The sequence below is a fragment of the Crocodylus porosus genome, unplaced genomic scaffold (assembly GCF_001723895.1).
Source record: "Crocodylus porosus isolate Cpor-Errol unplaced genomic scaffold, CroPor_comp1, whole genome shotgun sequence".
In the NCBI taxonomy this organism is placed as follows: Eukaryota; Metazoa; Chordata; order Crocodylia; family Crocodylidae; genus Crocodylus; species Crocodylus porosus.
In genome coordinates, this window is record NW_017728936.1 from 3,582,912 (window position 1) to 3,610,672 (window position 27,761).

Below are 27,761 nucleotides of genomic sequence, written 5' to 3' on the forward strand. Positions count from 1 at the left end.
ATGCCTGTATTCAGCATCCCACACTTCAAAATGGAGGCGGGGAAGCTTATCTAAGGCTGCTTGACAAGCTTTAGTTAAAGTGCTTCTGCTGCCATTTTGAAATATGGGGCACTGAATACATGAGATGCTGCAGGCACTTTAATTAGAGCAGCTTCTGAGAGCCCCCCTAGCCCCCCCAGACCACCTATAAAGATTAACAGTGCATTCTCTACTATGCAGTAGTGCATGTGTAGATCTGACCAGAAGCAATTTGCTCTCTGACCTGCTGCTGCCTGGCTGAGCCCTGATGTGGGGGAAACTGTGCCAGCTGCAAAGACAGCTGTCTGCCCACCATGTGGGGATGAAGACCCATCCCAATCCCCATGTGGCAAGAAGAGCTGTCCTGGCATCTGAGAGTGCTGTGTCCCAGTCACTTGGAGATCAGATCTTAACCCAATCTCCACGTGTCTTGTATGCAGCCATCCCAGCTGCTGGGACAGCACTCCCCCACCCTATGGAAATCAGGACCAGCTCCTGTGCCCCCTTCCAGCCATGGGCTGGCACCCAGGGGAGCCTGGCGCTCCCCCTGGCTACTGCAGGGCAGGAGCAGCCCTGGAGTGAACTGCTTCCATCAGAAGCAAAGTTGCTGCCCATGGGCATACATTCACATGCATGTGGTGGCACAGTTTAATGCACCTGAATTTTCTGTGAAGAAAGTTCAGGCTTATTAATTGCATGTGTAGACACACCCATTGTGAAGTGTTCAAACACTATGGTAATGGGAACAACTGGAATACTTTAGAGAGAATATAACACAAGGGCTAAGTACAGACAGTCAAAAAGGCTGAGGCTGAATCCATTCAATCTTCACAGGTTAGTTTAAGCTGCATAGATTGAACCAATAAGCAAGTGAACAGACATTCACTTTTGATTCCAGAAATTCAGCCACATGCCTGTAGTGGCCCAGGCCAGAAATCAAGAAGCGCTAAAGCATGTATCCCTGCTTGGCTGGAGCAGACAGCTTGGGCCAAGCCTAGCCCGCCCACCCTGTGACAGGGGGCTCGTGGGAGAGGTGCAAAGCATCCAGGGATGCTAGGGAGCTATGAGTTAACTTGAATCTGGAGGGTATTTGGGACAGAAGTTCAATAAACCAATTTAACCTAAATCAGTTAAGTCTGATACTACATCCATCCAGATTTATCTTAAACCAGTTTTGACCTATTTGAAAACAGTTTATGCTCATTGAATTTCTGTTGTGCTACAGATTTGAACCAGTTTCCGATCACTTTTACCAGTTTGTGTTGTCTGCTCCTAGCTATGGAAAACAGTGACTATATAGGAGATGAAAGAATAATATAAATATGAGTCATATCTATCTTGCAAAGCTGGTGTTAAATTGTGTCCTCCTTTCCTCCAGCTCATATTGCTACCACCTATTGCTGGCCCCTTCATTTGGTACAATTGCCTTCTCTTCCATTGTATTATGGATGGCCCTTTTCCCATCAAAAAAAAAAACTTAAGGTCACTTTTGTCTTAAAGTGGATTTTCATTGTTTTAAACTTCTACAGCTGAATTAATTATTTAGGGAAGGTACCAAAACAAGTTAAACTTTAAGCAGACATCAGCTAGGGAAGGAGGAACAAGGTCATTTTTCAAGTAATCTCTAAGATTTGTTTTCCTTAGACACTTCTAATGTGCTCATGTTAGAACACAATTAGAGCAAAATGAAAATATTCCTGTGCAGTAGACCATTCCCACAAGTTTTCCCAGTAGTTGACTTCCTTCCTCCTCTTTGCTTTTTCTGCTCAGAAATTCATGGCCCATAGTCCCCTTTGTGGTCTCCTTTCTGGCCCGTTTTTGCTTTGACATTGTTCTATAGCTTTGGCATTGTAAATGTGCGCTAATCGGCAGACACTGGTGGGTTTGCAAAACATCCAGGTTTCACCCGCTAATCAATGTATGTTATACATGAGATTTTTTTCTGCCGTTGAACTGCAGCAAATGACTGCCTGATACTGCTGACAAGTAAAGAATTTGGGTGATGGAGATCTGTAAGAAGGCTGACTGTCATTCCATGCTGTAGGGTCATCACAGACATATAGAGAAGGCCAGATCCAGGTTCAATAGATTGGTCACACAAGAAGCACTGAGAGAGCAAGCTAATGCCTCTCTACTATATTCACTGTTGTTTTAGAATCAGAGGCTTGAAAATAAACCCCAAACTTCCTTTGCCTGATTCTTTAAATCTTACCTCGTCCCTTCAGGGACCATTTTATTCTTCTAGTTGAAGCTATCCCAAGTAGAACAAAAAGCCAGAAGAATTATACCCTTATTTAGGTAGCGCAACAAAAGAATTCACTGTCAGACAAACCTTTTTACTCCCACACGCAACTTGCCTGCATTGATTTGCTTTGGCAAGAGGGAACGTTCCCTTCTGCACAAGCATAGGGCAGGTATATATCATAGGTTGTGCAGAGAAGATTATGTAAAGCTCCTTATATAATATACAGTGCTCCTGAGGTTCTTGTGGTTTAAATCAGCTAATAGTAACCCAAGTGCATCTTAACTAATGTTTACCAGGACATTTTGTCTTTGTTCAGTTCACACGGGGTATTTCCATCTCCCTGTTCGTCGCATGTGGATTCAGGTTTGCTGTGGGGAGCAAAACTGCAGGTTGTCCCCTGTACATGACACACTTGCAGTGCATCGCCTGGCCTCTCAAACTGTGGGCATTTAACAAATCAATCCCATAATCCTTTGTATGGAAGTAGATGCCCCGGGTGGCTGGCTGCCAAAGTCAGCTCCTCTGCTCTGCTCTGCTCCACTTTCGGATTTCACTTTGATCACTGTGAGAAGCAGAAACTGTTAGATTTCTGTTGCACTGAATTAATTGCCCATCTCCCATCTCTCCCGTCGGTATTGCTGACAAATACCCAGAAAATAAATGGTTATTTCAACCCTTTGTAATGGTTACACCCTCCACGTCCCTTGCTGCACAATCACAAGCAGGTGCAATGACATTCTGATGCCTCCAAACCAACACTGGGCACCTCACAATGTAACGGACTGTTCCTCCTTTAGTTCTTGTGTTTTAACTGTTGTTAGTTTGATTTGTGTGTGGGGTGAGTGCATTAACAAGCAGGGGATTTATCTGTTTTCTGGCTAAATCCTTTACGTGGAGTGTGAGAAATATCCTGATCCAAAGAAATGGCTGTAAACAGAGCTGAGTAGGATAGCGGGTTTGTAACAGAAGAAAGGGAAAGGTGTTGAGGCTGTAGGACTGGTCCGGAGGGCAGGTTCTAGCACCTATTTTTCTCATAGAGTAGTGCAGTGCTTCATGGTGTCATTTGGGCTTCAACACCTAGAGTAATAAACTGGTTTGTGGGCATGTCTAAAGGTGCGCTTTAATGTGCAGTAGCCTATTCTACTGTGCATTAAGGCGTCACAAAAGAAACAATACTAATACACTCATGCACAGTAGAATTAGTGTATTGTGCACTGTGTCACTGAAAAGGTGTTCGCTTTTTGCTACTGTGTATTAGGGCAGACTCTAATGCCTTTATGTAGTACCTCATATTAGAGGTACTAAACAATGTGCAGTAGCAAAAGTGCATTAATGAACATGTAGATGCGCTCTGTGTGAGTGAGGCTGACTGAATCGAGCCCTCAGGGAAACAGGGGAAAGAAGGTCCTTGAACTAGCAGCAGTCACTGAAATCTGTCTCTGTGAGGGGCTTGGGTGGTGTTCTGGGAAGCTGAGGCAGAAGAAAGCTGGGAATGTTAAGGGATCATTTTTTACAGTCTCAGTCAGGTCTTTCCAAGCAGTATTTGTTTGCTTTCACTCCCTCCTCTATTGTTTGCCTCCACTGAATGTTCCCTGAAGAAGTACTGCCAAACGCCACTTCCGAATTCCTCGCAAAATCCTTTTTATTAAAAATTGCTTGTGAGGCTCAGAATTATGCACTGTCCATTGGCTACCTTTACTGAGCAGGAGACGCTATGTAGTTCAGACATCCTTCTAGGGCATGGCACATTTTTCCCAAGCCAGCTGTCCTGGGTAGGCTAGGAGTTTGCCTGCGGTACCAAGGTAACTGAGGTAATACTCCAGGCTGGTTATATCAGAAGTGGAAAGCAGGGTAGATATGTACTTTTACAGACTAACTAAATAAGATATATCAAGCACAAGCTTTTAACTACGCTGCTTTGAGCATGTCTACACATTCATTAATGCACCATAATTAGGGTGCATTAAGTTTAGTATCTGTAATGACAGGTACTAACTTAGTGAATTGTAATCAGCGCTACAGCACATTAGTGCAAATGAATGGTCTTTTTGTGACGTTAATGCGCAGTAGACTAAATCTACTGCTCATTAGCACATAGGCATGGGTTTTGCCCACTGTGCTAATGCACAGTAGAGTTAGTCTACTGGACATGAAGCATTTTGGGTAGACACCTCCTCTGTATCACAAGTTTCACCAGCACTGTGGAGTACCAGAGTCAGCTGGTCTTGTGCTGAAGCAAACGCAGTCATGGCCAGAATATAAATCATGCCTAAAATAGAGTGTATAAAGTTAGTGTTTGGGATTAGTCCAAACCAAAACCTGTGATCCAGACCTTACAATCCCCAAACCCTTTTGTCCACATGGTAGAGGCACCAAGTAAAATGGTCCCAAAGGAGCCTTGGATAGATGGAGCATGTTCTGGAAAGAAGGGGTTTGGAAAAGCTGTTGCTTTTCTTTTTCTAACAGTGCCCCCTGCTATGCCAGAAGGCTCTAGCAGAAAGCGGGTTGAGCTGTTAGCTTGTCAGCAGCAGCAACATCATCATTATTTGTTCATTAAAATAGACCCCAGCACCACTAACATTCTTTGCAGTTCTGAGAGACATTAATCAGATTGCCTGTTCTATATGGGAACCGGGTTCTTGCAGCCCAGTTTAGCTTGCTCTTCTGGGAGTACTGGCCAAATTCCACTTTGCCAGCCTAAACTTTCCCTCAGGGTTCAAGTGGATACCACACTGGAGTTTCATTCCCTGCCTTGTTCCTATTTTGGTCGCACAGTGTTAGTGTAAGCTGATAAAGAGCCTGTCCTTTCCATTCCTGAGGTATCTGCATTTCAGTGGTGGTTGAAAAGCAGTTCCTGTATGTATATAGCTTGTGCAGCAGTTTGTATATCATTCTATAACTCTCCCAGATATAATATCCACTGCAAATATAAACCAGTGTCTTTACAGCAAGTATCTTCCAAGCTGAGATCCCACTGTTTCAGGAAAGCACCCTTACTTAGGGACTGGAAGAGCTGGGACTGGAAACCAGGGCACCTGGGCTCTATTCTGTGCCCCAGCACTGACTTATTGCATGCCTGGAGTGGGTTGTTTAAACTCTCTGCGCCTCAGTTTCCTCATCTGCAAAACTGAAATTACAAGCATAATAATTCTTGCTGGTCTCACTTGGGTTTGTTATGAAACTGGACTGACTGAAGTTTTGAGATTGTTGGGGGAAAGTATCTATTAAAAGACAAAAATATTGTCTTTATTCAGATGGACATTATTATGCGCAGCATAAAGGTTTCATCATAAAACGCAGCATCGTTTTAAGGGCCTAACCGAATCTTTCTGCTCGCCTTATTTTTATTGTTACCTGGCACCTGCATGCTCCGTTGGACTAAGTCCTGACCAAACATGTAGTAAGTAGTAAGAGACAATCACTGTCCTGAAGATTTTACTGTCTATATAGTAGATGAGACAGGCAGAGAATGAGAGAAAACTATTGTAATCCTTACCTTACAGATGAGGAACAGAAGCTCATAGAGTTTACATGACTTGCCCAAAGTCACATGGGGAGTCTGTGGCAAAGCTAGGACTGGATCACAGATCTCCAGAATCCTATCCTGATGCCTTGAAACGATACAGTTTTAATTATTCCATATATACCATTTCTAATTATTCCATATATACCAGTTACCTTTTTAAATTTATACTCATTTCCTCCCTGATTTGTTGTCCGTTTGCTGTACCTTTGATTCATGTAACAGAGGTTTCAGTAGCAACAGGCAGTGATTACACAAACCCAAGGATGTGCAGTATTCAGAACACACCCTGTGTTTACTGGTTCAGGGACAGGCGGTGACAGGGGAAGTTGCAGCCTACTTAAAGGAGTAATTCTTTTACAGGAACATGGCCAAATGGATAAAAATGCAATAAAAAGTGCTGTCATAATGAAGTTTTAAGTGAATAATACTCTCTGAATGGCTGGAAATGAAACTCAGAGCCTCAGTTTGAAATGCTTCAATGCAGATGTAAATAGCTGTTTTACAGCGGTAAGATTATTCCTGTTGTTATTAGCAGCAAACATTACTGTTGCTAGTATCACAAGGCAGAATAAAACCCACGACTGCATTTATTTGGAGAGGCAGCCTGATGAATTGAACCAAATGAGCACTTCTGATTCAGATAATGACAGGGCCAGAGGTTATACGTATAGATGGCATTTCTTTCTTCCCTGTGGGCTGCTTGTGAAAAAGGAATTACGTTTGTCCTTTATCGTCTCTATTATACCACTTATTGGGAGGATGGTACTTATGAAATGGCTCTGCCGATGCAAAAGCATTTGCTAATGTTCATCAGCAATGCTGCTAACCTGGTTCTTCTTTTGTCTGCCCTGGGATTGGAGTAGGAGAGAGCTGCTTGTGGCCCATGGACCAGACAAATAGTCTCTCTCTCCCCACCCATGTTGGGGTTGAACTGTCCTGCTCAGAGTTCAGACCGGTGATTCTCAATCAGGGTACCACTGCACCCCAGGGTACCTTGAGATCCTTTTGGGGATGCCACACAGTTAGCAGTGATCATTATTATGCACAGGATCAAATGGACACAAAGCATTTCCCATGATGCACCACAGCGAGGAAGCTCCATGATGCAGTTGTCACCTTTTGCTGTCGCAGGAGACTGGGATTCATTAAGAGGCATGCCATGGGGTCCAGACCACAAAGTAGAAATGGATATGAAGAAATCAGGTTCCTCTCCCATGCAGGATATACAAATCAAGAGTGGTTTTGGGCTGAAACTATTCCAGTTTCTAAGCATTCCATTTTCCGATGAAAAAAATGGAAATTTTCTGTGGGGAGCAGGCACTTTTTGTAAAAAAGTATAAACATTTTCAGCTAGGCATAGAAGAAAAGATCTCTATTCAGTAGATATGTACATGATGCATCAGCTCTGCAAGAAAAAACATCTAGGCACTTAATGAACTAGAAGCACTCTGCCCACTGCATCTCGCACTTGAAGTATATTCATTTTTGTGTTCTTTTCCATGGGAAACTTCAATGACATTTTTCTTTGCAGAAATTTTCCATGGGAAAAACGGCTTATTTTCTGACCAGGTCGTTTCCCCAGCCCTATGTTGCCAGGAAAAATCACTGCAGCCAACACGAAAGCATGAGGCAAGGCAGATTTTGAAATCAGTGGGCCCCCTCCTGCTTACCTGAGAACAACCGTCACAAAAGCCCAAAGAGTCGCCAAACGCTGTGCAGTGGGTTGAGCAGATACTGCCCACATAAAATGCTAATGATTTAGGTATTTAGGGGGAAAGTAGGTAAATGGAAGGTCACATGAGTCAGTATTTCTCTCTCTTCCTCTTTTTTGTTTTCCCTCTCCGAAGTATTTAAGACAGTGAATCATTAACTCAAAATTTCTGCAGAACTGACCAAAGTCACGTCTGGGCTGCTGGTTCACAACTCTGAAAGAACTTCTTGCTGGGGCCTCAAGAGAGGAGAGGCGGTTGGTTTGGGGCCTTTGTGTCACAGCTAGAAGAGATCCACAGCTTTAAAACATTACTTCTCTGAGTATTGTGACTCACTGGGGCTGCTTCCTTATCTTTTATCAAAGTACTTCAAAGGTCAGGGTTACCCAGTGCATAAGTGTTTATGTTCATGAACATCTTCTCTTTCCAAAATGCTTGGAGTAGCCAATTCTATGTCCAGCACAGAGATGTGATGCACCATGGCTGAAGTACAAACTTGCTTGTGCCCCTGTAGGCACTATGCCTGACATAGGCACAACACCTTCCTTCTCACTACTCACCTGCTGTTTCCCCCCAGTAGACAATAATACACCATGTGCTCCAGCGAATCAGAGACGTGATTTGGCCCACAGTTCATAGATTGCAAAGCTGGAAGGGACCTTAGGAGATCATCGGGTCCAACCCCCTGTACCAGGCAGGAAAGATAACTGGGGGTCAGGTGACCCCAGCAAGGTGATTGTCCAGTCTCCTTGTGAAGATTTCCAGGGTAGGCGGTTGCACCACCTCTGGAGGGAGCTTATTCCACAGTCTGGACATCCTAGCTGTGTAAAACGTTGAGTCTGAAATGGTTTTCCAGGAGTTTGTGACCATTACTCCTGGTTTTCCCCAAGAGTGCCCCGGTGAACAGCTGTTCACCAAGCTCTTGATGTATGTTTGGTGATGCAGCGATAAGCCGCTACTAAGTCCCATCTCAGCCTTCTCTTTTTCAGGCTGAAGAGTCCCAGGCCCCTCAGCCTCTTCTCGTATGGCTTGCTGTGCAAGTCTCTGATCATACGGGTGGCTCTTCTCTCGAGCTTTACCACATCCTTGTTAAAGTGCGGCACCCAGTACTGGACGCAGTACTCCAGCTGCAGTCTCGCCAATTCTGAGTAGAGTGGAAGAATCACTTCCCTAGTTTTGTTGGAGATGCATCAATTGATGCATGGCAAGGTATTATTTGCCCTGTTGGCTACAGTGTTGCACTGCCGGCTCATATTCATACTGTGGTCTATTATTACCTCCAAGTCCCTTTCATTTGTGGTGCTAGTTGGTGTTGCCAAGCCTGTAGGTGTGTAGGGGGGGTTGGCCCCAGGTGAAGCACTTCACATTTCTCGACTTTGAACTTCATCTGGTTCTGACTTGCCCAACTTGCTAGCCTGTCTAGGTCCACTTGTATCTGCAACCTATTTTGAAGTGTGACCACACTTCCCCATAACTTGTTGTTGTCCACAAACTTGGCCAGTGAGGTCTTCAGCCCCACATTCAAATCATTGATTAAGATGTTGAAAAGCACTGGACCAAGCACCGACTCCTGAGGGACACCACTTACCACTTCTTGCCAGGACAATGCAGATCCATTCGTGAGAACTGTCTAGGTCCTACCCCACAGCCAGCTCCCTGCCCACTTAACCGTATCATGGCTAAGCCCACAGTCCTCCAATTTTCTCACAAGAACATCATGGGATAGTATATCAGAGGCCTTTTGGAAGTCAAGTATACAATGTCAACCTCCTTTCCCTTATCCAGGTGGCGAGTTGCCTGATTGTAAAAGGAGATGAGGTTGGTAAGACGAGACCTGCCCATGACAAAGCCATGCTGGCTGTCATCAACTTTGTCAGTCTCACAATTGCTGGAATATTATAAAGACAAGGACAGGCAAACTGTGTCTATGGGAGTGGGGCGTAAAGGCCCCAGTTGGATTAAGCTGCCATAAGAAGAGCTTCTCTGAAAGCTGCTGTCATATTCTTGTTTTAAGAGCTGTTCTTGGGCGTGTGTTATTCATACTGCAACAAAATGTTTCTACTGTGCTGCCTGCAGCAGTAGCTCTCCCTGCTCCCACATTCAGGGATATGACTTTCACAGTCCTAAGGCACGTCTACATGTGCATTAATGCACCATAATTACAGTGCATTAAGTTTAGTACCTGTAATAACAGGTACTGACTTATGTAGTGCTACTGTGCTGTAGTGCCAGCACACATTTTTCAAGTGTTACTGCTGCACAGTAGACTAATTCTACTGCACGTTAGTGCATTAACGTGGCTTTTGCTGTGATATGCTAATACACAGTAGACTTATGTCCACTGCACTTTTAGTGTCTCATGTAGATTCATCCCTAGTCAGCATTTAGGGAGTACACTCCCATGATTTAAGGACGTTATCCTCTCCCAGGAGTCCTGTAGTCACTGTTTCTGCCTGAGCTATAAATCCAAAATCCTGGTCTTTTGTGGTTATCATAGATTCCTTCTCCTTTTCTCTAGTTCTCACCCTTTTCAGACTTGAGGAGAAAATACCAGCTCTTAGCTTTCACTTGTTTTTTGACTACAAAAAGGTAATAAAGCAATCCTTCTGTTTCAAAGAACTCAAAGATCACAACTGGTCCAGATGTTTTTGACACTATGGATTTCTATTTGAAACCTCTGGATTTTTCTTGTGAATCATGTGCAGGTGTTTCCACATGGAATAACACTAATACCGCATGGCACCATGTGGCACCCTTACAAGGATCTCACCCAAGAGTGCTGTGAGATCCTTGATGAAAATCACAGCACTAGTGCATGTGTTTGCACTGCTGTTCCGGCTTGCTTCAAATCGGAGGAAAGTAGCCCTTTGGAAAGGGCCCTTGCCTTTATAATTGGGTGATATGGGTTCAGTTTCCTGTTCTGTCCTTTGTGAATTGAGGCAAGTCACTTGGCTTCAGTTCTTCACCTATAAATATGAAAACCTCTCCATCCCTTATGAATGGGATGCAAGGTAAAATACATTAAAGTTGGTGAACTGTTCCTATATGATGATGGTGGAGCCAGATAACAACCATATAGTTACGGTCTGCCTCCCTGAACTATAAGCAATGGAAGCTCGAGGCAGGCCCCAAGGAGGACTATTCCACGACAGCCTGCATTTGCAAGGAACAGATAAGAAAGTCTAAAGTGGTGACCAAACTTAGATTAGCAATGGGAATCAAGGACAACAAGAAGTCCTTCTTTAGGTACATAGGGAACAGGATGAAAACAAATGGGAGTGTGGGGCCACCGCTCAACAACTCAGGAGACCTGGTTACCGGCATCCAGGAGAAAGCTGAACTCCTGTATGACTACTTTGCCTCACTCTTTCATCAGACCAAGAGAAAAACAATGCCAGGTAGAGTACAGGATGAGCACGGTAGGAATAATCATCTTCCTACTATTGCCGTAGAATTGGTGTATGACCAATTAAAAAAATTAGACATATACAAGTCAGCAGGACCGGATGATCTTCATCCAAGAGTGCTGAAGGAGCTGGCTGAAGTCACTGGGGAGCCCCTGGCGAAACTCTTCCACAACTCATGATGCTTGGGAGAAGTCCCTGAGGACTGGAAGAGGGCCAATGTTGTGCCCATCCACAAGAAGGGCAGGAGGAAGGATGTGAGTAATTAAGCCAATCACCCTAACTTCCATCCTAGGGAAAATCCTAGAAGTTCACCAAGGAGTCTACCTGCAATAAGCTTGCAGAAGGTAAGGTACTGAATGACAGCCGGCATGGCTTCATTGCGGGCAGGGCTCGCCTTACCAACTAGGGCTGTGCAAAGCTTCAGGTGATGATTCGATTCAGAGGAGATTCGGCCCAATTCGGTGGTCAAATCTCTGAATCTGAATCAAATCAGGGGACCAATTTAAAGGTCCAAATCGATTCAAAGCTCTCTGAATCTTTAGAAATCACTGAATTGAATCACTGTTCCCGGAATCAGGTGAATCCAAATCCAAAGCAAATACTAGCCGCTTCGCACATGCCTATTACTAACCCCATCTCCTTCTATGACCAGGTAACTCGCCACCTGGACATGAGCGAGCAGGTTGACATTGCATACCTTGACTTCCAAACGGCCTTTGCTCTAGTATCGCAAAATGTCCTCTCAAGATAATTGGAGGATTGTGGGCATAACTGCCAAGGTAGTTCGGTGGGCGAGAAACCAGCTGCATGATAGGACCCAAAGAGTCATAGTTAATGGATATGTGTCATCCTGGCAAGAAGTAGGCAGGGGTCAGTGCTTGGTCCAGTACTTTTCAACGTCTTTATTAATGATTTGGATGTGGGGGTGAAGAGCTAACTGGCCGAGTTCACGGACAACACCAAGTTATGGAGAAGCGTGGTCATGCTTGAAGATAGATTACAGATGCAGGCGGGCCTAGACAGGCGAGCAAGTTGGGCGGATCAGAATCTGATGAAGTTTAATGTTGAGAAATGTAGAGTGCTCCGACTCGGGGCAAGCAACCCCCAACACACCTATAGGCCTGGTGGCACCAAACTGACCAGCACCATGAAACCTGCAGGTAATAATAGACCACACTATGAATATGAGCAGGCCATGCAACGCTGTAGCCAGTAGGGCAAACAATACTTTGGCATGCATCAGTCGATGCATCTCCAGCAAAGCCAAGGAGGTGATTCTTCTGCTGTACTCAGCACTGGTGAGACCACAGCTGGATACTGCATCCAGTTCTGGGCACCAGACTTTAACAAGGAGAGGTTTAGGTTAGATATTGGGAAGAACTACTTCACTGTAAGGGTGGCCAGAGCCTGGAATAGGCTTCCCAGAGAGGTGGTGCTCTCACCTTCCCTGGAGATCTTCAAGAGGAGACTGGATAGGCACCTGGCTGGGGTCTTATGACCCCTTCCACCCCCAGTGCTCCTTCCTGGCCATGGCGGGGGGTCAGACTTGATGATCTGTCTAGGTCCCTCCCGACTCAGTGATTCTATGATTCTGTGAACAAGAACGTGGACAAGCTTGAGGGAGTCCAAAGAAGGGCCACCTGTATGATCCGAGTCTTACATGGCAAGCCATACGATCAAAGGCTGAGGGATCTGGGACTCTTCAGCCTGAGGAAAAGAAGGCTGAGAGGGGACCTGGTAGCAGCGTACTGCTACACTAGAGGAGTACATCAAGGGCTCGGTGAGCAACTGTTCACCAGGGCACCCTTGGGGAAAACCAGGAGTAATGGCCACAAATTCTTGGAAGACCAATTCAGGCTCAACATTAGGATAAACTTCTTCATGGTCACGGTGTCCAGACTGTGAAATAAGCTCCCTCCAGAGGTGGTGCAGTCACCTACCCTGGAAATCTTCACAAGGAGACTGGACCTTGTGGGGTCATCTGACAACCCCCAGTTGTTTTTCCTGCTTGATGCAGGGTGCTGGACCCAATGATCTTTCGGGGCCCCTTCCAGCCTCACAATCTATGAATCCCTGCAGTTTCATCCGCATGTACATTTCTCCACTTCCTCTCCTAACCTGTTACTAGAAGCAGTAAACTCAAAGTCAGAAACAGCTGAGTTTTAAATCTGACTCTACCACTCACCTATAGTGTGGCCTTGAGTAAATCCTATTTCCTTTCCATCTTGGGTTCTCCTTCTTTGTAATCAAAATAATCATAATAAATTAGCTACTTCACAGGGTAACAACAAGGGCATATCACTATTCTATGGTGTTTTCATGGTGCTAAGTGTATTTTTTGCCAAGTTGTATTTCTCCTGCTCAGTAGTGTTGACTTTAACAGTTGTCTCTAACTTCAGTGGCAGATGAAATGATCCCTCTGAACCACTGTCACTTGCAAAGTGGTTTGGGATCCCAGAGAAGCAATGGTGCTCTGTAAGTATAAATTATGCCTATTTTGTGCCAGCAAAGGGCAAGCAATTGTGACCCTTATTTTGGATAAAGTGCACAATAAAGTAAAGAGCAAAAGAGGGTCCTCTCTTAAAAGCTCACCCACACCATAAAAAAGTCTGTCTGCCTCTGCAGAAAGCCTAGTGCTAAGAAGCATCCAGCAAGTCTCAGTTGCTCAGTATCCTTCCATTCCCAACCCCTTTCAGATAGAAAATTCCATAGGTACCAAGGCTTTTTTCCTGTTATCCATAGCAATTCTATGATAGTCTCTGTAAATACAGGTTCATAAATCACTGCCCATGACCAAAACAGGGTAGGTTACAGCTGGTACCAGAATAAATGGAAAAATCTAGGAAGAGACCTTATGGCCTCCAGTCATTCCTTACTGTAAATCAAAAGGGGAAGAGGTTAAAGTTTCAGCCATAAACTACTCTTGCAAATAAGCTATGACTTGATCAACCACATTTTTGAAAGTTTTAGGATAGAATAATTTTAGAATACAGCCTATACACGCCTTTCTAAAACTGTATGTGCTTTCTGTTCCATATTTTCTTCATGGTCACGGTGTCCAGACTGTGAAATAATGATATGAATAATATGAACTCTTCATTAGATTTCACTTTCATGTGTTTTTGGAACTTGGTATCATGTAAGATCTCAAGATTGTGAGGAACGTTCCCTAGTTTGCTGAGGGCCTAGAGGCCATGCTCCTTTATCATGCAAGAGAAACTCAGGTGACAGAACACAGGCTGTAGCAGAGAAAAGTTTGTCGCATCTTTAAACTTCAGTCATTGTCTATACCTCAAGCCTTCCAAGATGCCACCAAAAGGAAGTACTAAATAAATGCGCTGCCCTACTGCATATTAGCACAATCTCATGCTTTTGCCCTGATGGCTAATGCACAGTAGACTCATACTACTGCGCACTAACCTAATAGCATGGTTTTTGCCATGCTGCTGTAATGCACATTCAGTAAATCTACTGTGCATTAAGCGTCTTGTGTAGATGCACCCCTTAGCTTAAGTAATACAAGTGCAACTAGAAGAGAAGACTATTAATGCAAAAGAGTCCTTCCCATGCTTCATCGCTCCGAGTCCGAGGGTCTGTGGGATTCCCCAGAACAGGGCACTGCAATCCACAGTTCAAATTCCAGTGCCAGGCATCCTGATTTCTACAGTAATATCCCAAACTGTCTGTATTTACATTATGCTCTTTTTCATCTCAGGAATTTCCTTTTCTGAACTGTGTTTGGCTGTCAGCTATGCTTTAATCCACATCATGGACAGTTTAATAAGGGTTAGCCCTGCTTTCAGGCAGTTGACATGGGGAGTGGTCCTTCCTGGGGCAACTACCTTCCAAGTTTGTGGAGGCGCCAGGCTGCGGCAGAACAGCCCATATTTCTGAAGCATGTCCCTTTGCTTCTAGGTGGTGTGGGAGGTGTTTTACCCATAGGTGAACCAGGTCCACTTAGCGCAGGTTGTCTTAGCAAGCCTGAGAGCCAGAGATAACCAAAACAGCCGAACAGAAGAGCAGCTCTCCTCGGTAACTCACAACACTTTGCAGGAAGCAGTCTGAGTTACAATGATCCCCTGGACAAAACAGAAGTTCACCGTTGGGTCCAGGAGGCAGTGGGGTGGGGAATCCAGCTGCTGGCTACAAGCCTGTAGATGGTTTCCTCTAGCAATGGCCCTTTCTCTCTCCCGGCCTAGGCAGTGTTTTCAGAATGGGAGGGGGAAAAGGAGAAGGGGGAGCTCATTCTAGGGGGTGACCAGCCAGCACTGGAGGTGGGGTAGGTGGATTGGAGCTGCCCCGAGGTGGGGACTCCAACCCTCCTGTCCACCCTTCAGCGTCAGCTGAAAAAAACCCAGACTGAACTCTCCCTCCGCTCCCTTTCCCCCTCTCATTCTGAAAGCAACTCGGAGGCTGGTAGGCAGCACAGACACAAGTTACAGAAGAGGCTGTTTTGAAATGTCTTCATCTGAACCCTCATGCAGTGAGGGCTCAGATTTGTGCAAGATTGGGCCCTTTTAAAACACTTTGCAGCCATGTGCTTCTGTTTGGTCATGGCTGTAGAGCACTTTCAGAGGCCAAATTGGGTGAAAATTGTCACTTCTGTCTGGGCCCAAAGGGTCAGCCTGTGGCCAGCAGCTTCATTAATGAATTCTCTGGCTATCTGTTACAAGCATATCCTCTCTATCCTCCTCTACCAGGATGGACAGGAGAGGGCGCCAAAAAACGTGAATGAATGATGCTGCACAACAGGCCTGGCCTGTCTAATTTGTCATCCTGGCTTTTTAAAATGTTAATGTCTTCTTAATTGCAGGAATTCATCTCTTTTATTCACTGAAATGCATGAACCGCCTGTGTCCCTTTTTAGATCCGATGTCTAGTGCTTAAGGGCTTTCAGCTGCATTTGCCTGACCCCCTTAAGAGACAGTGGAACTACAGGTGCAGTCCTAAACCAGGCCTACCATTCTGGAAATGGACACTATTTAAGCAGCAGAACCATTTCAGTTTGTATACTTGTACTTGACTTGCAAGACATTTCTGCACTGAGTGAATTATTGACATGTCACAAGGGTCATCGATGTGAACTGGCATCTAAACAAACTGCATATGAAAAGGCTGCTTTGCATTCTTAATAGAAGATGCAAGTCATTAATATTTTTTCTGCATAAAGCATTTGGAGCGGGCATAATTTTAATTTAAATGTATATGCTCAGATTCATCCTCGACAGAATCCTGTCTCGCAAGGTATAGATTTGGCACCCTCTGCTATTTTAAAATCTCTCCCATGCTGAGATGTGATATGCTGATTCCCAGAGTTTTTACGGCTGGCTTGAAATGCTACACTGAAAAATCAAGCCCAAATAACTGAAATGATTATCAAGGATGGAAACCAGTATTCTGCACATCCTACCTTTGCTGTTCCATAGCAAAATGAAAACGTAGTGAATATGTTCTGTCCCATTAAGACAAAACTAACTTCCCCTAGCAGCAAGGCATCTTACAGCAGTCTCAGGGAATACAGTCTAGGTATCACCCTGGGAGTCAGATGTATGCTCAGTTTCTGGTTCTTCCACAGGCTTCTTGTACTGTCTTGGGCAAGTTGCTTCCTTTCTTTGTGCCTCAGTTACCCCCTAGCCTGGAACTAATGACAGGGGGCGATGTCAAGGGAAACATTAAACAAACTGCATTAAATTCATTAATGTTTGCAAAAAACTTTGAGAGGTTTGCATGGAAGGGTGCTATGGTGAATAAAATATCTTCAGTCTGGGAGTTGCTGTAGGTAGAGATGCAGCAGTGCTTAGATGCTAAGAAAATGCCTAGCCCAAAACACAGGCGCTTGCTTGCCATTTCAGTACAAACTTGCACATTCCCCCAGGAGAGGAAAAGCTTCTGTGTGCATACTAATGCCTCAGACTGAGGCAAACAGTGAAAAACAAACACAGGAGAGAATACACAATGTCTTCTAGTAAAGTGCATTTAGAGCTGGAAAAATAGCAAGATGATTTACTGATATTTTCACAAATGAAACTCATTCACTGGAGTCAGTCTGACTGCCCAGGCTGGATTATTATTTTTATTACTATCACTGTACCACCTAAAGGTCTCTGGGGCCTCCCTGGAGCTGTACTTAGGGAGAGATCAATCCTGCTGGAGATGATTACATTCTTAATAAACACAGAGAGAGAAGGCAAAATGTCCCTAGCTGCACTTGACAGAAGGGAGATGGAGGTGCCTGAAATCAATGGGAGGTAGGTATCCAGCTGGTACAGGTGCTTTTGGAAATCCCTATAAGTGCTCATTTGCAGACTTAGGTTGTTGCCTAATGTCTCCCCTCTGAGCAATCTGGACCCTGCTGTGACAGAAGGCTTCTTGTAGTCCTGAGTATTCAAGCGTGTCCCTGTGCCTCCTATTTCTTATTGGCTGCCTTTCAACTACTTGTTGCTCAGTGCTTGCATGCTCTGGAGGCACGCTTGATACCCACTGCCAGAATGGAAGACCTTATTGTCATTCTTGGTGAAATAGGTGAGAAATGTATTTTTAGGCAAGTTGGAATTTCCTGAATCCCTGTGAAGTCATGATTTAAATGCAGAAAAAGGGTGACCGTGTCTTTGTTGTTTCCTAGTGTTTGAATGGCCACCTTATATCTTTGACAATTTCCATTAATCTTGAAAGTTGCACAAATGAATAGCTGCCCCAAAACCATGTTGGGCGACTTTTGTGATATTTCCTATTCTTGATTTTTTTTCTGGAAACAAAAAATCACATATACAATCAGGGAACAGAAACCCGCTATGTAATGATTGATCACTTGTACAAACCAGACAAAGAGCGCACGCACAAGTCATCCATCATCTGAATGTTTATGGCTGAACTGCATATTCTGGATAACACATACATTTGAAGAGCCTCCTGATGGGCTCTTAAAGGACCTCTTAAATCAGAAATGGCCAATAAATTCTAATTTGTAAATCCTAATATTGATGCTGATAAGCACAGGCTGTCTCTTGTGGAGAAAACAAAACTGGGAGCTTTCGTGGCTTTCTCTCACTGCACCATCTCTTGGTGTATCCTGTTCCAGAGACAAGGTACAAAGTTTCCTGTCTCTCAGTAGTCTTGCTTTGTTGGTTGATTAGTTTTTGCTTGTGTAAAGGAGCACGGGACTAAGCAGAGCACCTGGCAAGGAGCATTCGGCGACTTCCACGATCGGGCATAAGATGCACAGTGCAATCCAATCAGGGAATGCTTTCACAGCCCCTAAACCTGGACACTTTGCAGACAAATTCCAGCCTTAGCTTCACGGACTACTCTGCTGCCCCAGAATTTAATGACTTCCCAGGGCGTGAATGGGAGTGACTTCCTGACACAAGTACAGGACAGGCCCATGGAGTGTCTTTGCTATAAAGAAAGACGAATTTCCACAGCTGCTCTTAGTTACAGTTCTCCCCAAATGTTCAAGGACAAGCCACCGATCTGGATCAAACTGGAAACTGGCAGGAAGCTCCATTAAGGGAAATGAAGCATGAGAGCCTTTTTGCCCCAACCCAGTCCCTTCTCCTGCCCCTCCTCTCACCCTCAGGGGGTCCGAAAGCCAATTTAGTCACCTGCTTCATCTGTTCATGTCAAAACTCAGTAAATACCTTGTCCGAAAACAAGATTAGTCTATTACTGGTAGGAATGCAAGGTTCACTCTTAATTAATAGGTCTGGAGGCTGGACAAGGTGGATTGATGGTAATTGCCAAGTTAAAAATTTCTGGGTCTAACATGGCACAGTGGGAAGGACAGAAAGGAGGACTACAGATAGGATTGGTTTCCAAAGTAGTTGGATGGTAGGCTTCTTGGGGCAGAGTTGTCTGTAACTGCCCATTAGTTTAAACATCCACTCTTGCTGCCAATAATTCTCTCTGTTTCTGCTGGAACTGAAAGCCCCGTAGGCAGTGAGATGAGCATGGAGAGGAGGAGCCCAGAATAGGGGATGAGCCAGTTAGAGGGAGTTTAAGTCTCTTGTGGCTGAGCAGGCATCACATGCACAATCATGGGAGAATGCATCTCCTTGGAGATCGAATAAAGAAAAACCACAGGAACGACTTCAAGATCCATCCTAGAAATCCTGTGGTTTTCTTTGAGAGACCAGTGTATGCAGCAGCTGGGAATTGATTTAAAAAGGGGAAAAACCTGGCTGGCTGGACTAAAATGGGAAAAACCTGGTCTTGAAGTAGAACACCTAGATCTGAGCCAGCATGAACATTCTCGAGTAGACTGGCGCCTCTGCAGTGCTGGAAGAAGCACCGAAATTATGACATCACAAAAAAAGTCGAGAGACTGAAAATTGCGCAGTGGAGCAGGGAAGGGGTTTGAAGTGACTGGTCTGACTCACAGTTTTGTTTCCTCAGTTTTTATCCCAGGGTAACTATTGAAAGGAGAGAAGCTATGGGCGTTTGTGCACATGGCAAAATTGGCCTCTAAAGCAGCTTAATTGCCCTTTTGCACCGCTTTAATAGCATTGCTGTTTACACCTTCGGTGGTGTATGTCACTTTAATTTTGTCACGATGTACACGTGCGGTGGCATATTTCACTTTAAGTGATCTTGTTACATAGCAAAGTAAAACCCATCCGAGGTAGTTTAGTTTGCTATGTAACAAATTGCAACAGTGCATGGAGCGTGGGAAGCCCAGACATGCTCAGGGAAGCTCAGGCTTGGCGGGCTTCTAGTGCCCCATGCATCATCTCTGCCACCTTTTCCCACCACCAGCACACCAAGCCACCCTCCTGCCACCTTGCCACATTGCCCCAGGGGCAAGCCAGCCTGCTGCCGGATCGTGGGAAGGTGGTGGGGAGATGGTGCATGGGGCACTGGAGCCTACCTGCCTCTCCCACAGCTGGGGGGAGAGCTGCCAGTGGGCCAAGAGACCCCTGAACTGTGGGGGACCCCAGACCTACCCTCCATGGTGGCAGTAACTCCCAGGTGGCACCCACCCACCAGCACCGCTCAGTCGGTCCCAGGGGGCACCGCCAATGCAGAGGGAAGCCCCGGGCTAAACAGCCGTACAGTACATGGACATTTTCAGTCAAAGGTTTCAGGTAACTGTAATTACAATTTAGAAAAGCTTTTTTCTTGAATCCCTTTCGTATTTTATTGCTTACATTGAACAAGAATGCAGTGCTTGTAATGGTGTGAAATGCTCCCTTTCCTTGCAGCCTCTTGCAAATTCCACTCTTACCCCTAGTCTCAGAGCTGCCGCCATCCTCCACGCTAATTGGAAGTCAAAGGTTAGCTCCCGGTACCTGAAGGAGGAAGGTCTAGCTCATCTATTTTAGGGTTTTCTGTAGTGGCCGTCAAAGAAGCCTTATAGGAAATTAGGAAAATTAAATCTACTCAGTGGGGCTCGTAATGAACTTAGTGGAGTTAGTTACCTGCTCTCTGGCCTCCTTCAGCTGTGGCCATTTGTCCTCTGGATTGCACATGTGGGTGTGTTTGTACAGCACTAGCTAGTTGTGGTGGAAAAGTTTATCAGAAAGGAAGATCTTGCAGCATATTTGAAAAGAATTCAGACCTGGGGTTAATCTAGCCCCTCAGTTCTCACCCTCTTCTGGAGTATACACCTCTTCCATAACAAAATGCTCTTCTACCTAGCGAGGAACTGACTCCCAAAATATAGGTGGTCATGGCAATGTGGTCACAACCCCCTGGCAGTTCATTATGATTTCCCTAGAGGCCATGGACCCCAGGTTGAAACCCCCAAATTTAGTTTCCTGAGACCATTTATCTCCTGCTCCTTGTTATTTGCCTTGGATGGTGTTCATCGCATTGTCCCAGAGAGAAAAACTGGGTCTACAGCAGGGGTGGGCAAAATGCAGCCCAGGGGCCGGATGCGGCCCGACAGGCCGTTCTATCTGGCCCGCGGGGCCCCTAAAAAATGTAGAAAATTAATATTTATCTGTCCCTGGCTGCCTGTCATGCGGCCCTCAGCGGCTTGCCAAAACTCAAAAAATGGCCCTCTGCCCAAAATAACTGCCCGCCCCGGTCTACCATGTAGTCAAATTGCACAGATGTACATCAGCTAAAGGTTTCTCCCAGCTCTTTAGAAAACCCTCAGCCATTCAAAGCTATGGTCATGAAAAATCACTTTCTTCAAAACTAAACAGAGACATGCATGCCCAATTAGGAGACTGGGAACTGTCCAAAGCAAACTTCAGGCAGTTTGGATCTTCTTACCGGAAAATCAGGAGGAATTAAAAGCCACCCACATAAATCAACTATAACGAATTGCATTCCCAGAGTATTTGCCAGTCCTTATTCTCTGCCTTTTCTGGGCTAAATTTTGATCTCTCTTTAAACTATATATTTGATTTTACAAGATAAAATCCTAAGGACTTTGTGGACACTTTAAAAGAATTTCAAAACTAGATGTTTATTTGTTTGCTATTGCTGTGTGTCTTTGCTTAAACAATAATGAATTTAAAAATGGCATAATACTGCACCCAAAAGTAATAAGCTACAGCACTAAATGCACTTTGCAAAAGAGGCCAGTATCTTTATCTTGTCTTTAAAGCTGGGAAACTGAGGCACCAAACGGCAGAGTGGTTTACTCAAAGGAACATATAATAGATCATTATCAAAGGAAGGACTAAAACTTAGGTCTCCTAATCCAGTATCCTAAAGTGATGATTCACATTTACAATAGGGTTTTTAACATAATTCCGAAGTAAATATTATTAACATGTACTTCTAGTGCCCTTTCTGGTGCCAAAATGGTGTAAAAGGGGATAAGGGAAAATGAGAATCGGGCACTTAGTGTTGCTATAAATAAATTAACTTAAGCTTGTTTGTCACTATTTGATGTTTGTGTAATATTTATGCAAAGCCAGGCATAATGTATAATGACCACAAACAATCTCACTTAGATTTCACACTTCATTTTGTTTTCATTCTGGATAGGATTTGATAAGAAAACAGTTGTGTTAATTAGCCAGCAAGTCCCTGGAGAATGGTTTGGGTATTGAGGATAGAAGAGGCACTTGCAAGGTAAAGGATGAAGCAAACAAAAGCTTTTTGAACCATATCTTTGAAAGCTGGTATTAAAGAGAAATCACAGGTTGCATGGAATAGAGAGAAATTGCTTCCTGGACAATGTCTCTCTCTTGGGATTGTAGAGTTGCAAATCAAAACAGGCTTTGGGAGCACCTGTAGCTTTTTCAAAAGTTTGCATTGAATATTTTCTAAATTATGACTTTATGTCCCAGCAGGGAACATTTTCTTCTTTCTCTGGTAAAATTTCACCATGCAAAACAGAAACTTTCCTGCTTTGCTTCCAACTCCCAGTAAGAACACATTGCACTTTTGTGGGTATTGTTCCTCAAAGGATCCCAAAGAACATTACAAATAATTCATTAAAAGAATACTGTCAGTTGTAATGTTTAAAAAAAATATTAATCAAAAAATACTTGTTTTTGGTAAAGTGCCCTTTAAATAGAATGTCTCTCTTTTTGCAGGCATTTTCAATAGGGCAGCATGCAGGAGGTTCCTGCTTTATGCAGAAAATCTGCTTTTGCATGTGCAAACCATGTGGGCTTTTTTTGAACATGTGGACTTATTTTTAACATGTGGATTTATTTTTTCTGCTTCCCTGCTGGTATTTATAAAGGTTATTTCAGCCACTGATTTTACAGAGAAGACAATGAAATAGCCTGTACACAGAGGATCTGATACTTTTCCACCTATTACATGTCTAAGTGGATTTAGGTGCCTATGTGTAATCCTATTTCACCTTGCTTGCATCCTTGAAAAAATGTTAACACACCTGTTTTTGTAGCACTCCATTACCTTAGTCTTAAGGCTAAGTTATGAAAAGCAGTGAGCAGGATGAAGCCTTTTCCACTTGGGGATTGACTACTTTTCAGGGACTTGAGTAGGATGGAATAAAATCACATTTACACACCTAATCCCACTTAAGCACCTAATAGGTGGAATAGAATCTGAGCCAAAATACTGGCAAATGGCCCAACTCAAAAAATAGAGAATTACAGGTTATTTTGCACCTTCTTTCAGTTTTAGTACTTGTGTTTATCTTTGATGTTCATATGACCCCCAATACCACAGTATCCAAGCACCACACAAGCTTCAATGAATCCAGCCCTATGACTCTATGTCAGATAAGGAAATGCAGTTTTCTCATTTTATTGATTGCAATCTGAAGCACAATGATGCAAAATCTCGACACTGTCTTCTGAGTGCCATAAAACCTCTGTGAAATCCTGTTTTCTGGAAGTGCAAACTGAGGCAGAGAGCAAAGAGCTGACTTGCCCAAGATCACAGGCAGCAGGCAACCATAAAGCCAACCCAGGTATTCTGAGCCTTGGTCTGCTGCTTCATGCATTTATGCAGCAGTTTTATCTTAAGGATGTGGGAGAACTTAAGGGGAAAAGGTCATAGTTAGCATGTTGTACTTAGTATGGCTAGTGTCATATGGTAAGAACATCTTTGCCTGGAAACAGCTGGGTCCATCCCCCTGGGAATGAAGTGGATTCATCTCCATCCGCTTTGGAGACAACAGTATCTGGAATGGCACTCCTTACCTTGTTTGCTAGGCAGGAAGAAGGAAGAAAAGGCTGCCCTGCTTCTTGCGCAGTGAGTGACTCCCCACAGTTTCTGTAGCTGTAGGTTTTTTCAGTGCTTTGGTCCAACAGTTCCTGCATCAGATGGAAGAGAGCCCAAGGCCTTCTTTGGTATTTATATCTCCCTGTGTTAGCTCAGACTGGTTGCCAGCTCATCTATATGCAATGGCACATTACGACTGTGGTTTGCTTTAAAACCTCTGCTTGAAAGGGATAGGAGTGGCCCCTAAAAGGTTTAACTATAACAGAGGTGTTGATCTACCAAAGCTTTAAAGGAGGCTACATGGAATGACTTGGAAAAGTTGCTAACACGATCACCACTACCCTGTAAGCTTCTCTCTCCCATAACCCTAATTAATAACAGTGGAAATTGCTTAGCTGTATCAGAATCAATTTTTAACAATAACTTCTTGTTGTTGTTATTTAGATTTTGATCCTACCCAACCCAGAAAGGCTCAGAGCAGTTTATAATAAATGACAAATAACAGCAGACAAGTAACAATAGTAGACTCCCCAGACAACAGCCCAGAACTGGAAACCTCTGCCCACTCCAGTCCTGCGATCTCCCCAGTTTCTTTCTGTCTGTCACTCAGAAGAGGAAACGCTTTGCCCAGTATGGACTTGACAGGTTAAAAATAGTCATGTATCTCAATGCCCAGCCCTGTTCTGGGAAGGTCTCTGCAAACTGTGTGGTTTAGTTCACATGGTCTACTGAGCACTGGGAACATCTTGAGTAGAAATTGGGACCAAGCAAAGGAAAAGCCTTTATCAGAGGATCCGTGCCACATGTTACATTAAATCCTAAACCTGCTGGGGGAGGGCTCTAACAGTTTACGTGCTTAAGCGGAGTTGCTGTCACTGCCATGCAATGAATATGTGATCAGTGGTGTTCATAGTAGCTTCTTTAGTGCTCCTTATTGCTTTAATCCAAAAAGCTACCAGTCATTTCAATGATAACCTTGGGTCGCAGTCACCTTACCTCCTGTGGTCCTTTGGTCAGGCACAAAGGCAATGTAACACTTGAGGCCCAACCCTTTCCTGCCTATTAGGCATGAAAACAGACTTAAGCACCTAAGTATGATCCCATTAGATGATCAAGGATGATCCTCCCCCTTTTCTCAGCGGTTTTCTTGCTAACTGACTCTGCGACCTTAGGCAAGTCACTTCCTTGCTCTCTGCCTCAGTCTGCGCTCCCATAAAACAGGATTTCACAGAGGTGTTGTGGGTCTCAAAGGCCAGTGTTGAGATTTTGCACCTACTGTGGTCACACGTGAACACCTCAGATTGAAAACAGAAGATGGTCCTGCTCACTTACTAACTTGGGAGACTGGAGCTCAGTTCCCTGCCTCACAACAGATTCCCCATGTAACCTCGGCCTGTGCTTTGATTTCAATCAATAAAATGAGAAAACAGCATTTCCTTACCTCACATAGGGCTGTAAGGCTGTATTCACTGGAGCTTGTGTGGTGTTTGGGTACTGTGGCATTTGGGGTTATACGAGCTTCTAAGATAAGTAGAATTTCTAAAGGCAACGAGGCTGCAGTTTCAGCTGGAAAGGGGTGTCCCCTTAAATGTTCATAAGGTGAAAAATACTGATATAATGGGTGAAACAGTAATAATCGATGTAATAGCACTTGCACAGCATTCTTCATCTTCAAAGCACATAAATCCTTTTGTCACATCTCCCAACACCGCTTGTGAGCAAGGTGGGTATTAGCTGCATTTAAACAATAGCTGCATTAGTTTTGGTTGCTTCAGGGATCATGGTCATGGGGCCATCCAATCTCAGCCAAGGCTGAAGCAGTGGGCATGTTACATGCTTAGGTAATTAATCCAGATATTTTTTATGCCGGACTCCTCGCAGAGCATTGGAGGCAATTTCTACCCGTCGGATATGCGTGGTGACTGACAAGCGTCTGTTTTAATTGGGTGGACTGTCACACCATGTAGTGCAATCAGTAGGGCGGTGCGAGGCTTCGGGCAGAGTTTTGGATCCGGAGACGCTTCGGACGCTTCGGGGTGGGAGGCAGCACGTCCAGGTTGAAGCGCCGCCTCGTTCGGCTTCCCGAAGCGCTTCGGAGCCGCCTCCGAGATCCGGCCATGGTATCATAGGGAATCAATGAAATATCTATAACGTTGTTGTTTTTTATCCGATGTGGATGAACGTTTCAGGGGTAGTAGACTATGCAGAGAGGATGAAGCCTGCCATGCTTCAAGAAGATTGGTGCAGGGGTTTGGGGGGAATGGCACCCCAAATTCTTGAAAGCAAAACTCATGTCATGTCTAGGCATTACAACATAGCGGGGTGAAAACTGCAGGGGTGGTAGCTCGTACTGAGGCCACAAAGTCTGCCAAGTTTCAAGAAGATTGGAGGAGGGGTTTGGGGGGAACTGCCCCTCAAGCTGCGGACAAGCAAAACTGGTGTCATGGGTGCTTGTGGGACTGACTGTGTCTGGCTTGGGGACCAGGGACTCAGAGACCAGCTCAATACACAGGACCCAGCTACTACATAATGACTTAACGGGCATCAATTAGCACCTACAAAACCAGGCTAAGGAGAGGACAAATTCAAGACAGACAATCAACTGCCCCAGGACAGATGCAGTTTTGGCACGAGTTTTGCCTGTCGGCAGCTAGGGATGCAGGGCCCCAGAAGTATCTAGCTTCGGAGCCGCTTCAGCTGGATCGAGGCGGAAACCCAGTCCGGAGACCCGGATCAGATCGTAGACATCTGAAGTGGCCGGATCCAAAGCCGGATCACATCACTGCTGACTTGCACAGGCCTAACAATCAGGGCAATTTAGCCTACTGTTGCAAAGTTATGACATACTTTTACTTTAACCAAATTTAATGTGACTGTTGCCACTGGTTTTAAAGAGCATGGTTGAGCCCTTAAAGTGATCTAATTTTGTTAAGCATTATCCTTGAAATCAAGACATTTAAGAAGGATCCAGAGCAATGTGCTTTCTGACTTTTTTGTCTGTGGTGTGGTGGAGGTCTGGTATAAAAAGGAATAGCTTTATACAACTTTTAGAAACTCCCCAAAAGAATTCCAGAGGAGGATGTTTAGGCAAGAATATAATTAACAACTTTGTTTAGACTGAACTTAGAAACTTCTTTCTTATTATGCAAAGAAAAGAAGGAAATTGCCATTAAAAGCGGTGAGTGAATTTTGGGTGCTCAACCAGAGATAGCTTAGATGGACCTGTTTTTCAGAACATGTGGAAAATTCACTCTCTGAAAAATCAGGCCCATTAAAAGTCCCTTGAGTTGCACATACAAAATTCCTAGTCACTTTTGACAGTTCAAGCTCCTTTATTGAAATGCCACTGTGAACCTCATGCACAGGGTGTGAAAATTTCAGAAGCACCTCAGTGACCCAGGTACCTAACCCCATATTTGAAAAGATGCCTTAAGTATTTCAAAGCTGGAGTCCCACTGGTTATTGTTTCCATCTCCGGTGATCCATTATGATTTCTCCTTTGCTGAGTCTACACAGTGCGTTATATGGGAGATCTTTATGTGGGGGACGTGGCACGTGGAAAAACAGAAGAAAAAAGGCAACTGAATTATTACTGCTGTGAGGATACCCAAGGGCATTTCCAAATTAAAGGGGTTTGGGATTTTCAAGTGTTTTCTCTTTTAACACAAAGTCAACATTTTCTGCAGAGAGGAGCCAACCCGCCCTCCTCTGTGAGCAGTTTCAATTTGAACTGCAAAAAAGCAGTTTTGATTTGAATTTTTTTGACCCTGTTTATCAGTTTTGTCAACAGAAAGATTTAATGCTGTTGGTACATCTTTATCTTCGGGAAAGATGATTTATACAGAAAGAGGCTTCCTTGAGATGTCTCCCATGTGTGTTTTAAATACAGTGATAAAGTCAATACTGCAAGGAGCTGTGTATTCATTAACTTCAGTCAGTGTAGCCCGCCTAGCAGTCTCTTGGCAATGATTTCATTTTGTCCATGTGAAGCAGAGGCTCCCTTTACATGTTACAGGAATTGTGAAACTAAATAGTTAATTGTACAGTTAACTGCACATGCAAAGGACCTACCATGGCATAAAAATATCCAGCCAGCTATAGAGATAGACCTCAAAAATGTGTACTAACTTAATAACTGGTTGCTATCCAGCTTTAATTTGCACTTGTATCAGAAGCTGAGAGCCCCAGTTACAAGGGTGCACTATGTCCAGCTAATGCCAGAAGCCCTGAAACTTAGGGGGCTCCCAGCCCTGGCAGAG

The 27,761-nt window shown here is 44.3% G+C and overlaps 1 protein-coding gene across 3 annotated transcripts in view; it reads right to left on the reverse strand.

The window, feature by feature from the left end:
• Nucleotides 1-23,649, reverse strand: part of KCNJ1 (potassium voltage-gated channel subfamily J member 1) — a 29,668-nt gene extending 6,019 nt beyond the window's left edge. The window contains exon 1 of one of the 3 annotated variants that reach the window (XM_019546981.1): nt 23,481-23,649. The gene's annotated coding sequence lies outside the window, so the exon portion shown is untranslated. Of the gene's footprint in view, nt 1-2,556; nt 2,832-6,782; nt 7,017-23,480 lie in introns of those variants that run through there. The other 2 variants (XM_019546983.1, XM_019546982.1) reach the window with 2 other exon arrangements.
• Nucleotides 23,650-27,761: the final 4,112 nt, after the last annotated feature.